The 9,808-nt window shown below is 47.1% G+C and overlaps 1 protein-coding gene across 1 annotated transcript in view; it reads left to right on the top strand.

Annotated features, from left to right (window-relative positions):
- The first annotated feature begins 3,132 nt into the window (after positions 1-3,132).
- LOC140364902 (lethal(3)malignant brain tumor-like protein 4) overlaps positions 3,133-9,808 on the top strand; it is a 72,075-nt gene continuing 65,399 nt past the window's right edge. The window contains exon 1 of the mRNA XM_072451282.1: positions 3,133-3,229. The gene's annotated coding sequence lies outside the window, so the exon portion shown is untranslated. The remainder of the gene's footprint in view (positions 3,230-9,808) is intronic.

Raw genomic sequence — 9,808 nt, 5'->3', positions numbered from 1 at the left:
GGGACGTTAGGACAGTGGAAGGGACGTTAGTACAGTGGAGGGGACGTTAGTACAGTGGAGGGGACGTTAGGTCAGTGGAGGGGACGTTAGTACAGTGGAGGGGACTTTACTACAGTGGAGGGGACGTTAGGACAGTGGAAGGGACGTTAGGACAGTGGAGGGGACTTTACTACAGTGGAGGGGACGTTAGGACAGTGGAGGGGACGTTAGGACAGTGGAGGGGACGTTAGGACAGTGGAGGGGACGTTAGGACAGTGGAGGGGACTTTACTACAGTGGAGGGGACGTTAGTACAGTGGAGGGGACGTTAGTACAGTGGAGGGGACGTTAGGACAGTGGAGGGGACGTTAGGACAGTGGAGGGGACGTTAGTACAGTGGAGGGGACGTTAGGACAGTGGAGGGGACTTTACTACAGTGGAGGGGACGTTAGTACAGTGGAGGGGACGTTAGGACAGTGGAGGGGACGTTAGGACAGTGAAGGGGACGTTAGTACAGTGGAGGGGACGTTAGGACAGTGGAGGGGACGTTAGTACAGTGGAGGGGACGTTAGGACAGTGGAGGGGACGTTAGGACAGTGGAGGGGACGTTAGTACAGTGGAGGGGACGTTAGGACAGTGGAGGGGACGTTAGTACAGTGGAGGGGACGTTAGGACAGTGGAGGGGACGTTAGTACAGTGGAGGGGACGTTAGGACAGTGGAGGGGACTTTACTACAGTGGAGGGGACGTTAGGACAGTGGAGGGGACGTTAGGACAGTGGAGGGGACGTTAGTACAGTGGAGGGGACTTTACTACAGTGGAGGGGACGTTAGTACAGTGGAGGGGACGTTAGGACAGTGGAGGGGACGTTACTACAGTGGAGGGGACGTTAGGACAGTGGAGGGGACGTTAGGACAGTGGAGGGGACGTTAGTACAGTGGAGGGGACGTTAGGACAGTGGAGGGGACGTTAGGACAGTGGAGGGGACGTTAGTACAGTGGAGGGGACGTTAGGACAGTGGAGGGGACGTTAGGACAGTGGAGGGGACGTTAGGACAGTGGAGGGGACGTTAGGACAGTGGAGGGGACTTTACTACAGTGGAGGGGACGTTAGTACAGTGGAGGGGACGTTAGTACAGTGGAGGGGACGTTAGGACAGTGGAGGGGACGTTAGGACAGTGGAGGGGACGTTAGTACAGTGGAGGGGACGTTAGGACAGTGGAGGGGACTTTACTACAGTGGAGGGGACGTTAGTACAGTGGAGGGGACGTTAGGACAGTGGAGGGGACGTTAGGACAGTGAAGGGGACGTTAGTACAGTGGAGGGGACGTTAGGACAGTGGAGGGGACGTTAGTACAGTGGAGGGGACGTTAGGACAGTGGAGGGGACGTTAGTACAGTGGAGGGGACGTTAGGACAGTGGAGGGGACGTTAGTACAGTGGAGGGGACGTTAGGACAGTGGAGGGGACGTTAGTACAGTGGAGGGGACGTTAGGACAGTGGAGGGGACTTTACTACAGTGGAGGGGACGTTAGGACAGTGGAGGGGACGTTAGTACAGTGGAGGGGACGTTAGGACAGTGGAGGGGACGTTAGTACAGTGGAGGGGACGTTAGGACAGTGGAGGGGACGTTAGGACAGTGGAGGGGACGTTAGGACAGTGGAGGGGACGTTAGTACAGTGGAGGGGATGTTAGGACAGTGGAGGGGACTTTACTACAGTGGAGGGGACGTTAGGACAGTGGAGGGGACGTTAGTACAGTGGAGGGGACGTTAGGACAGTGGAGGGGACGTTAGGACAGTGGAGGGGACGTTAGTACAGTGGAGGGGACGTTACTGCAGTGGAGGGGACGTTAGGACAGTGGAGGGGACGTTAGGACAGTGGAGGGGACGTTAGTACAGTGGAGGGGACGTTAGGACAGTGGAGGGGACGTTAGGACAGTGGAGGGGACGTTAGTACAGTGGAGGGGACGTTAGGACAGTGGAGGGGACGTTAGTACAGTGGAGGGGACGTTAGGACAGTGGAGGGGACGTTAGGACAGTGGAGGGGACGTTAGTACAGTGGAGGGGACGTTAGTACAGTGGAGGGGACGTTAGGACAGTGGAGGGGACGTTAGTACAGTGGAGGGGACGTTAGGACAGTGGAGGGGACGTTAGGACAGTGGAGGGGATGTTAGGACAGTGGAGGGGACTTTACTACAGTGGAGGGGACGTTAGGACAGTGGAGGGGACGTTAGTACAGTGGAGGGGACGTTAGGACAGTGGAGGGGACGTTAGTACAGTGGAGGGGACGTTACTACAGTGGAGGGGACGTTAGGACAGTGGAGGGGACGTTAGGACAGTGGAGGGGACGTTAGGACAGTGGAGGGGACGTTAGTACAGTGGAGGGGACGTTACTACAGTGGAGGGGACGTTAGGACAGTGGAGGGGACGTTAGGACAGTGGAGGGGACGTTAGTACAGTGGAGGGGACGTTAGGACAGTGGAGGGGACGTTAGTACAGTGGAGGGGACGTTAGGACAGTGGAGGGGACGTTAGGACAGTGGAGGGGACGTTAGGACAGTGGAGGGGACGTTAGGACAGTGGAGGGGACGTTAGTACAGTGGAGGGGACGTTAGGACAGTGGAGGGGACGTTAGTACAGTGGAGGGGACGTTAGTACAGTGGAGGGGACGTTAGGACAGTGGAGGGGACGTTAGGACAGTGGAGGGGACGTTAGGACAGTGGAGGGGACGTTAGTACAGTGGAGGGGACGTTAGGACAGTGGAGGGGACGTTAGGACAGTGGAGGGGACGTTAGGACAGTGGAGGGGACGTTAGTACAGTGGAGGGGACGTTAGGACAGTGGAGGGGACGTTAGTACAGTGGAGGGGACGTTAGGACAGTGGAGGGGACGTTAGGACAGTGGAGGGGACGTTAGGACAGTGGAGGGGACGTTAGTACAGTGGAGGGGACGTTAGGACAGTGGAGGGGACGTTAGTACAGTGGAGGGGACGTTAGGACAGTGGAGGGGACGTTAGGACAGTGGAGGGGACGTTAGGACAACACAGACGTGTGCATTGACCTTTAACGTAGGGTTACAAAAAAACCCAAAAAGTGCATTTGACTGACAGCAGGAAAACCGGCTCGGCTCCGCCCATGGGCTCCACCCTCTATGTGTGACAGACGCATGCGCAGAAGGAGCACTTCCGTGAACCTCGCGCGGTGGACCTGCTGTTTATGGATCTATTAGAATATCTGTGGCGGGAGCTGTTTGCGGGTGAGTTGTCTTTGTGGAGCTCCAGGAAGAAGAGCGAGGCACGAGGCGCTCCTCCGCCCGGTCACAGGGCTCCTCCGCCGGGTCACAGGGCTCCTCCGCCGGGTCACAGGGCTCCTCCGCCCGGTCACAGGGCTCCTCCGCCGGGTCACAGGGCTCCTCCGCCCGGTCACAGGGCTCCTCCGCCCGGTCACAGGGCTCCTCCGCCGGGTCACAGGGCTCCTCCGCCGGGTCACAGGGCTCCTCCGCCCGGTCACAGGGCTCCTCCGCCGGGTCACAGGGCTGCGGAGGCTCGGTGTTTGTGGAGCTCTTGATTCACGCACTGAACCACCGCTTGTGACACGGACGCAATAGATCCATGACCCGAGTCTGACCTTTCTGACCTTTGACCGCGTGTACACCTTCACCACATCAGAACTGGAACTAAAGCAGGTCTAAAGTGGTACTAAAGTTGTACTAAAGTGGTAATAAAGCTGTACTGAAGCTGTACTAAAGCGGTACTAAAGTTGTACTAAAGTGGTAATAAAGCTGTACTGAAGCTGTACTAAAGCTGTACTAAAGTGGTACTAAAGTGGTACTGAAGCGGTACTAAAGCTGTACTAAAGCTGTACTAAAGCTGTACTAAAGCTGTACTAAAGCGGTACTAAAGCGGTACTAAAGTGGTACTGAAGCGGTACTAAAGTGGTACTGAAGCGGTACTAAAGCTGTACTAAAGCTGTACTAAAGTGGTACTAAAGTGGTACTAAAGCTGTACTGAAGCGGTACTAAAGTGGTACTAAAGCGGTACTAAAGCTGTACTAAAGCGGTACTAAAGCTGTACTGAAGCGGTACTAAAGTGGTACTAAAGCGGTACTAAAGTGGTACTAAAGCTGTACTAAAGCTGTACTAAAGCTGTACTAAAGTGGTACTAAAGTGGTACTGAAGCTGTACTAAAGCTGTACTAAAGTGGTACTAAAGTGGTACTAAAGCGGTACTAAAGTGGTACTGAAGCTGTACTAAAGTGGTACTAAAGTGGTACTAAAGCTGTACTAAAGTGGTACTAAAGCGGTACTAAAGTGGTACTAAAGCTGTACTAAAGCGGTACTAAAGCTGTACTAAAGCTGTACTAAAGCTGTACTGAAGCGGTACTAAAGCTGTACTAAAGTGGTACTAAAGCTGTACTAAAGCTGTACTGAAGCTGTACTAAAGTGGTACTAAAGTGGTACTAAAGCTGTACTAAAGTGGTACTAAAGTGGTACTAAAGCTGTACTAAAGTGGTACTAAAGCTGTACTAAAGCTGTACTGAAGCTGTACTAAAGCTGTACTAAAGTGGTACTAAAGCTGTACTAAAGCTGTACTGAAGCTGTACTAAAGCTGTACTAAAGTGGTACTAAAGTGGTACTAAAGCTGTACTAAAGCTGTACTAAAGCTGTACTAAAGCTGTACTAAAGTGGTACTGAAGCTGTACTGAAGCTGTACTAAAGCTGTACTGAAGCTGTACTAAAGCTGTACTAAAGTGGTACTAAAGTGGTACTAAAGCTGTACTAAAGCTGTACTAAAGCTGTACTAAAGCGGTACTAAAGTGGTACTAAAGTGGTACTAAAGCTGTACTAAAGTGGTACTGAAGCTGTACTGAAGCTGTACTGAAGCGGTACTAAAGTGGTACTAAAGCTGTACTAAAGTGGTACTAAAGTGGTACTAAAGCTGTACTAAAGCTGTACTAAAGCGGTACTAAAGTGGTACTAAAGTGGTACTAAAGCTGTACTAAAGTGGTACTAAAGTGGTACTAAAGCTGTACTAAAGCTGTACTAAAGCGGTACTAAAGCGGTACTAAAGTGGTACTGAAGCTGTACTGAAGCTGTACTGAAGCGGTACTAAAGTGGTACTAAAGCTGTACTAAAGCTGTACTAAAGCGGTACTAAAGTGGTACTAAAGTGGTACTAAAGCTGTACTAAAGCTGTACTGAAGCTGTACTGAAGCTGTACTGAAGCGGTACTAAAGTGGTACTAAAGCTGTACTAAAGTGGTACTAAAGTGGTACTAAAGTGGTACTAAAGTGGTACTAAAGCTGTACTAAAGCTGTACTAAAGCTGTACTAAAGCTGTACTAAAGCGGTACTAAAGTGGTACTAAAGTGGTACTAAAGCTGTACTAAAGTGGTACTGAAGCTGTACTGAAGCTGTACTGAAGCGGTACTAAAGTGGTACTAAAGCTGTACTAAAGCTGTACTAAAGCGGTACTAAAGTGGTACTAAAGCTGTACTAAAGCTGTACTAAAGCTGTACTAAAGTGGTACTAAAGTGGTACTAAAGCTGTACTGAAGCTGTACTAAAGTGGTACTAAAGCTGTACTGAAGCTGTACTAAAGCGGTACTAAAGCTGTACTAAAGCGGTACTAAAGCTGTACTAAAGCTGTACTAAAGCTGTACTGAAGCTGTACTGAAGCTGTACTAAAGCGGTACTAAAGTGGTACTAAAGTGGTACTAAAGCTGTACTAAAGTGGTACTAAAGCTGTACTAAAGCTGTACTGAAGCTGTACTAAAGCTGTACTAAAGCTGTACTAAAGCTGTACTGAAGCTGTACTGAAGCTGTACTGAAGCTGTACTAAAGCGGTACTAAAGTGGTACTAAAGCTGTACTGAAGCTGTACTGAAGCTGTACTAAAGCTGTACTAAAGTGGTACTAAAGTGGTACTAAAGCTGTACTAAAGTGGTACTAAAGCTGTACTAAAGCTGTACTGAAGCTGTACTAAAGCTGTACTAAAGCTGTACTAAAGTGGTACTAAAGCTGTACTGAAGCTGTACTAAAGCTGTACTAAAGTGGTACTAAAGCGGTACTAAAGCGGTACTAAAGTGGTACTAAAGCGGTACTAAAGCTGTACTGAAGCGGTACTGAAGCTGTACTAAAGCTGTACTAAAGCTGTACTAAAGCTGTACTAAAGCGGTACTAAAGTGGTACTAAAGTGGTACTAAAGCTGTACTAAAGCTGTACTAAAGCTGTACTACTGTTACATCCCCATCTTTTTCTCTCTACTTCTTCTGTCTTGTTCATTTTATCTGTATATTAATGTGTTCTGTACGTGTTGTCCCCCCTGTCTGTAAATACACCCCCTTTTTTATTATGTTCAGCGTCTTTGGGTCGGGTCACTGAAAAGCGCTATATAAATAAAAGTTATTATTATTATTATTATTATTATTACTAAAGTGGTACTAAGCTGTACTAAAGTGGTACTGAAGCGGTACTAAAGCGGTACTAAAGTGGTACTAAAGCGGTACTAAAGCGGTACTAAAGCTGTACTAAAGCTGTACTAAAGCTGTACTAAAGCTGTACTAAAGCTGTACTAAAGCTGTACTAAAGCTGTACTAAAGCTGTACTAAAGTGGTACTAAAGCGGTACTAAAGCGGTACTAAAGTGGTACTAAAGCTGTACTAAAGTGGTACTAAAGCTGTACTAAAGTGGTACTAAAGCTGTACTAAAGCTGTACTAAAGCTGTACTAAAGTGGTACTAAAGCTGTACTGAAGCTGTACTAAAGCTGTACTAAAGCTGTACTAAAGCTGTACTAAAGCTGTACTAAAGTGGTACTAAAGCGGTACTAAAGCGGTACTAAAGTGGTACTAAAGCTGTACTAAAGTGGTACTAAAGCTGTACTAAAGTGGTACTAAAGCTGTACTAAAGCTGTACTAAAGCTGTACTAAAGTGGTACTAAAGCTGTACTAAAGCTGTACTAAAGCTGTACTAAAGTGGTACTAAAGCGGTACTAAAGCGGTACTAAAGTGGTACTAAAGCGGTACTAAAGCTGTACTAAAGCTGTACTAAAGCTGTACTAAAGCTGTACTAAAGCGGTACTAAAGCTGTACTAAAGTGGTACTAAAGTGGTACTAAAGCGGGACTAAAGCAAGACTAAAGCAAGACTAAAGCAGGACTAAAGCAGGACTAAAGCAGGACTAAAGCAGGACTAAAGCAAGACTAAAGCAAGACTAAAGCAGGACTAAAGCAGGACTAAAGCAGGACTAAAGCAGGACTAAAGCAGGTCTAAAGCAAGACTAAAGCAAGACTAAAGCAAGACTAAAGCAAGACTAAAGCAAGACTAAAGCAAGACTAAAGCAAGACTAAAGCAGGACTAAAGCAGGACTAAAGCAAGACTAAAGCAGGACTAAAGCAGGACTAAAGCAGGTCTAAAGCAGGACTAAAGCAAGACTAAAGCAAGACTAAAGCAGGACTAAAGCAGGACTAAAGCAGGTCTAAAGCAGGACTAAAGCAGGACTAAAGCAGGACTAAAGCAGGACTAAAGCAGGACTAAAGCAGGGCTCAGAATAGGATTAAATAAAGACAAGTGAGCACAGATTGGGTTATTTTAAAGGTTTAATCCGGGTTTAGCCTCTGGACTGTGAGAACTGCAGATATATTTAGAGGTTTAGCAACTGTGACTTTGACTGAAGTTTTGTCATGTCAAGTATTTTATAACATTGTTGTTCTATAACATGTTTTATACTGAGAAAATAATCATGTTTCCTATAAGAATGGAACAAAGAGTCTTCTGAATGATTCATAACGTCATAAAAGTCCAGCTTTAGTCCTTTCGCTCCTGTTGAAGTGTATGTTCACCTGGACTTACAGGAAGTGTTTTCTGTTCACCTGGACTAACAGGAAGTGTTTTCTGTTCACCTGGACTAACAGGAAGTGTATGTTGTTCACCTGGACTAACAGGAAGTGTTTTCTGTTCACCTGGACTAACAGGAAGTGTATGTTGTTCACCTGGACTAACAGGAAGTGTATGTTGTTCACCTGGACTAACAGGAAGTGTATGTTGTTCACCTGGACTAACAGGAAGTGTATGTTGTTCACCTGGACTAACAGGAAGTGTTTTCTGTTCACCTGGACTAACAGGAAGTGTATGTTGTTCACCTGGACTAACAGGAAGTGAATGTTGTTCACCTGGACTAACAGGAAGTGAATGTTGTTCACCTGGACTAACAGGAAGTGTATGTTGTTCACCTGGACTAACAGGAAGTGTATGTTGTTCACCTGGACTAACAGGAAGTGTATGTTGTTCACCTGGACTAACAGGAAGTGAATGTTGTTCACCTGGACTAACAGGAAGTGTATGTTGTTCACCTGGACTAACAGGAAGTGAATGTTGTTCACCTGGACTAACAGGAAGTGTATGTTGTTCACCTGGACTAACAGGAAGTGTTTTCTGTTCACCTGGACTAACAGGAAGTGAATGTTGTTCACCTAGACTAACAGGAAGTGAATGTTGTTCACCTGGACTAACAGGAAGTGTATGTTGTTCACCTGGACTAACAGGAAGTGTATGTTGTTCACCTGGACTAACAGGAAGTGTTTTCTGTTCACCTGGACTAACAGGAAGTGTATGTTCACATGGACTAACAGGAAGTGTATGTTGTTCACCTGGACTAACAGGAAGTGTTTCCTGTTCACCTGGACTAACAGGAAGTGTTTTCTGTTCACCTAGACTAACAGGAAGTGTTTCCTGTTCACCTGGACTAACAGGAAGTGTTTTCTGTTCACCTGGACTAACAGGAAGTGTATGTTGTTCACCTGGACTAACAGGAAGTGTTTCCTGTTCACCTGGACTAACAGGAAGTGTATGTTGTTCACCTGGACTAACAGGAAGTGTTTCCTGTTCACCTGGACTAACAGGAAGTGTATGTTGTTCACCTGGACTAACAGGAAGTGTTTCCTGTTCACCTGGACTAACAGGAAGTGTATGTTGTTCACCTGGACTTACAGGAAGTGTATGTTGTTCACCTGGACTAACAGGAAGTGTATGTTGTTCACCTGGACTAACAGGAAGTGTTTCCTGTTCACCTGGACTAACAGGAAGTGTATGTTGTTCACCTGGACTAACAGGAAGTGTATGTTGTTCACCTGGACTAACAGGAAGTGAATGTTGTTCACCTGGACTAACAGGAAGTGTATGTTGTTCACCTGGACTAACAGGAAGTGTATGTTGTTCACCTGGACTAACAGGAAGTGTATGTTGTTCACCTGGACTAACAGGAAGTGTATGTTGTTCACCTGGACTAACAGGAAGTGTATGTTGTTCACCTGGACTAACAGGAAGTGTATGTTGTTCACCTGGACTAACAGGAAGTGTTTCCTGTTCACCTGGACTAACAGGAAGTGTTTCCTGTTCACCTGGACTAACAGGAAGTGTATGTTGTTCACCAAGACTAACAGGAAGTGTTTCCTGTTCACCAGGACTAACAGGAAGTGTTTCCTGTTCACCAGGACTAACAGGAAGTGTTTCCTGTTCACCTGGACTAACAGGAAGTGTATGTTGTTCACCTGGACTAACAGGAAGTGTTTCCTGTTCACCAGGACTAACAGGAAGTGTTTCCTGTTCACCAGGACTAACAGGAAGTGTATGTTGTTCACCTGGACTTACAGGAAGTGTATGTTGTTCACCTGGACTAACAGGAAGTGTATGTTGTTCACCTGGACTAACAGGAAGTGTTTCCTGTTCACCTGGACTAACAGGAAGTGTTTCCTGTTCACCTGGACTAACAGGAAGTGTATGTTGTTCACCAAGACTAACAGGAAGTGTTTCCTGTTCACCAGGACTAACAGGAAGTGTTTCCTG

Source organism: Eucyclogobius newberryi, unplaced genomic scaffold (genome assembly GCF_026437365.1).
Source record: "Eucyclogobius newberryi isolate DKJ021-1_F unplaced genomic scaffold, fEucNew1.0.hap1 SCAF_18, whole genome shotgun sequence".
Lineage (NCBI taxonomy): Eukaryota > Metazoa > Chordata > Actinopteri > Gobiiformes > Gobiidae > Eucyclogobius > Eucyclogobius newberryi.
The sequence above is the reverse complement of the archived record's forward strand: the minus strand, read 5'-3'. Positions and strand labels throughout refer to the sequence as shown.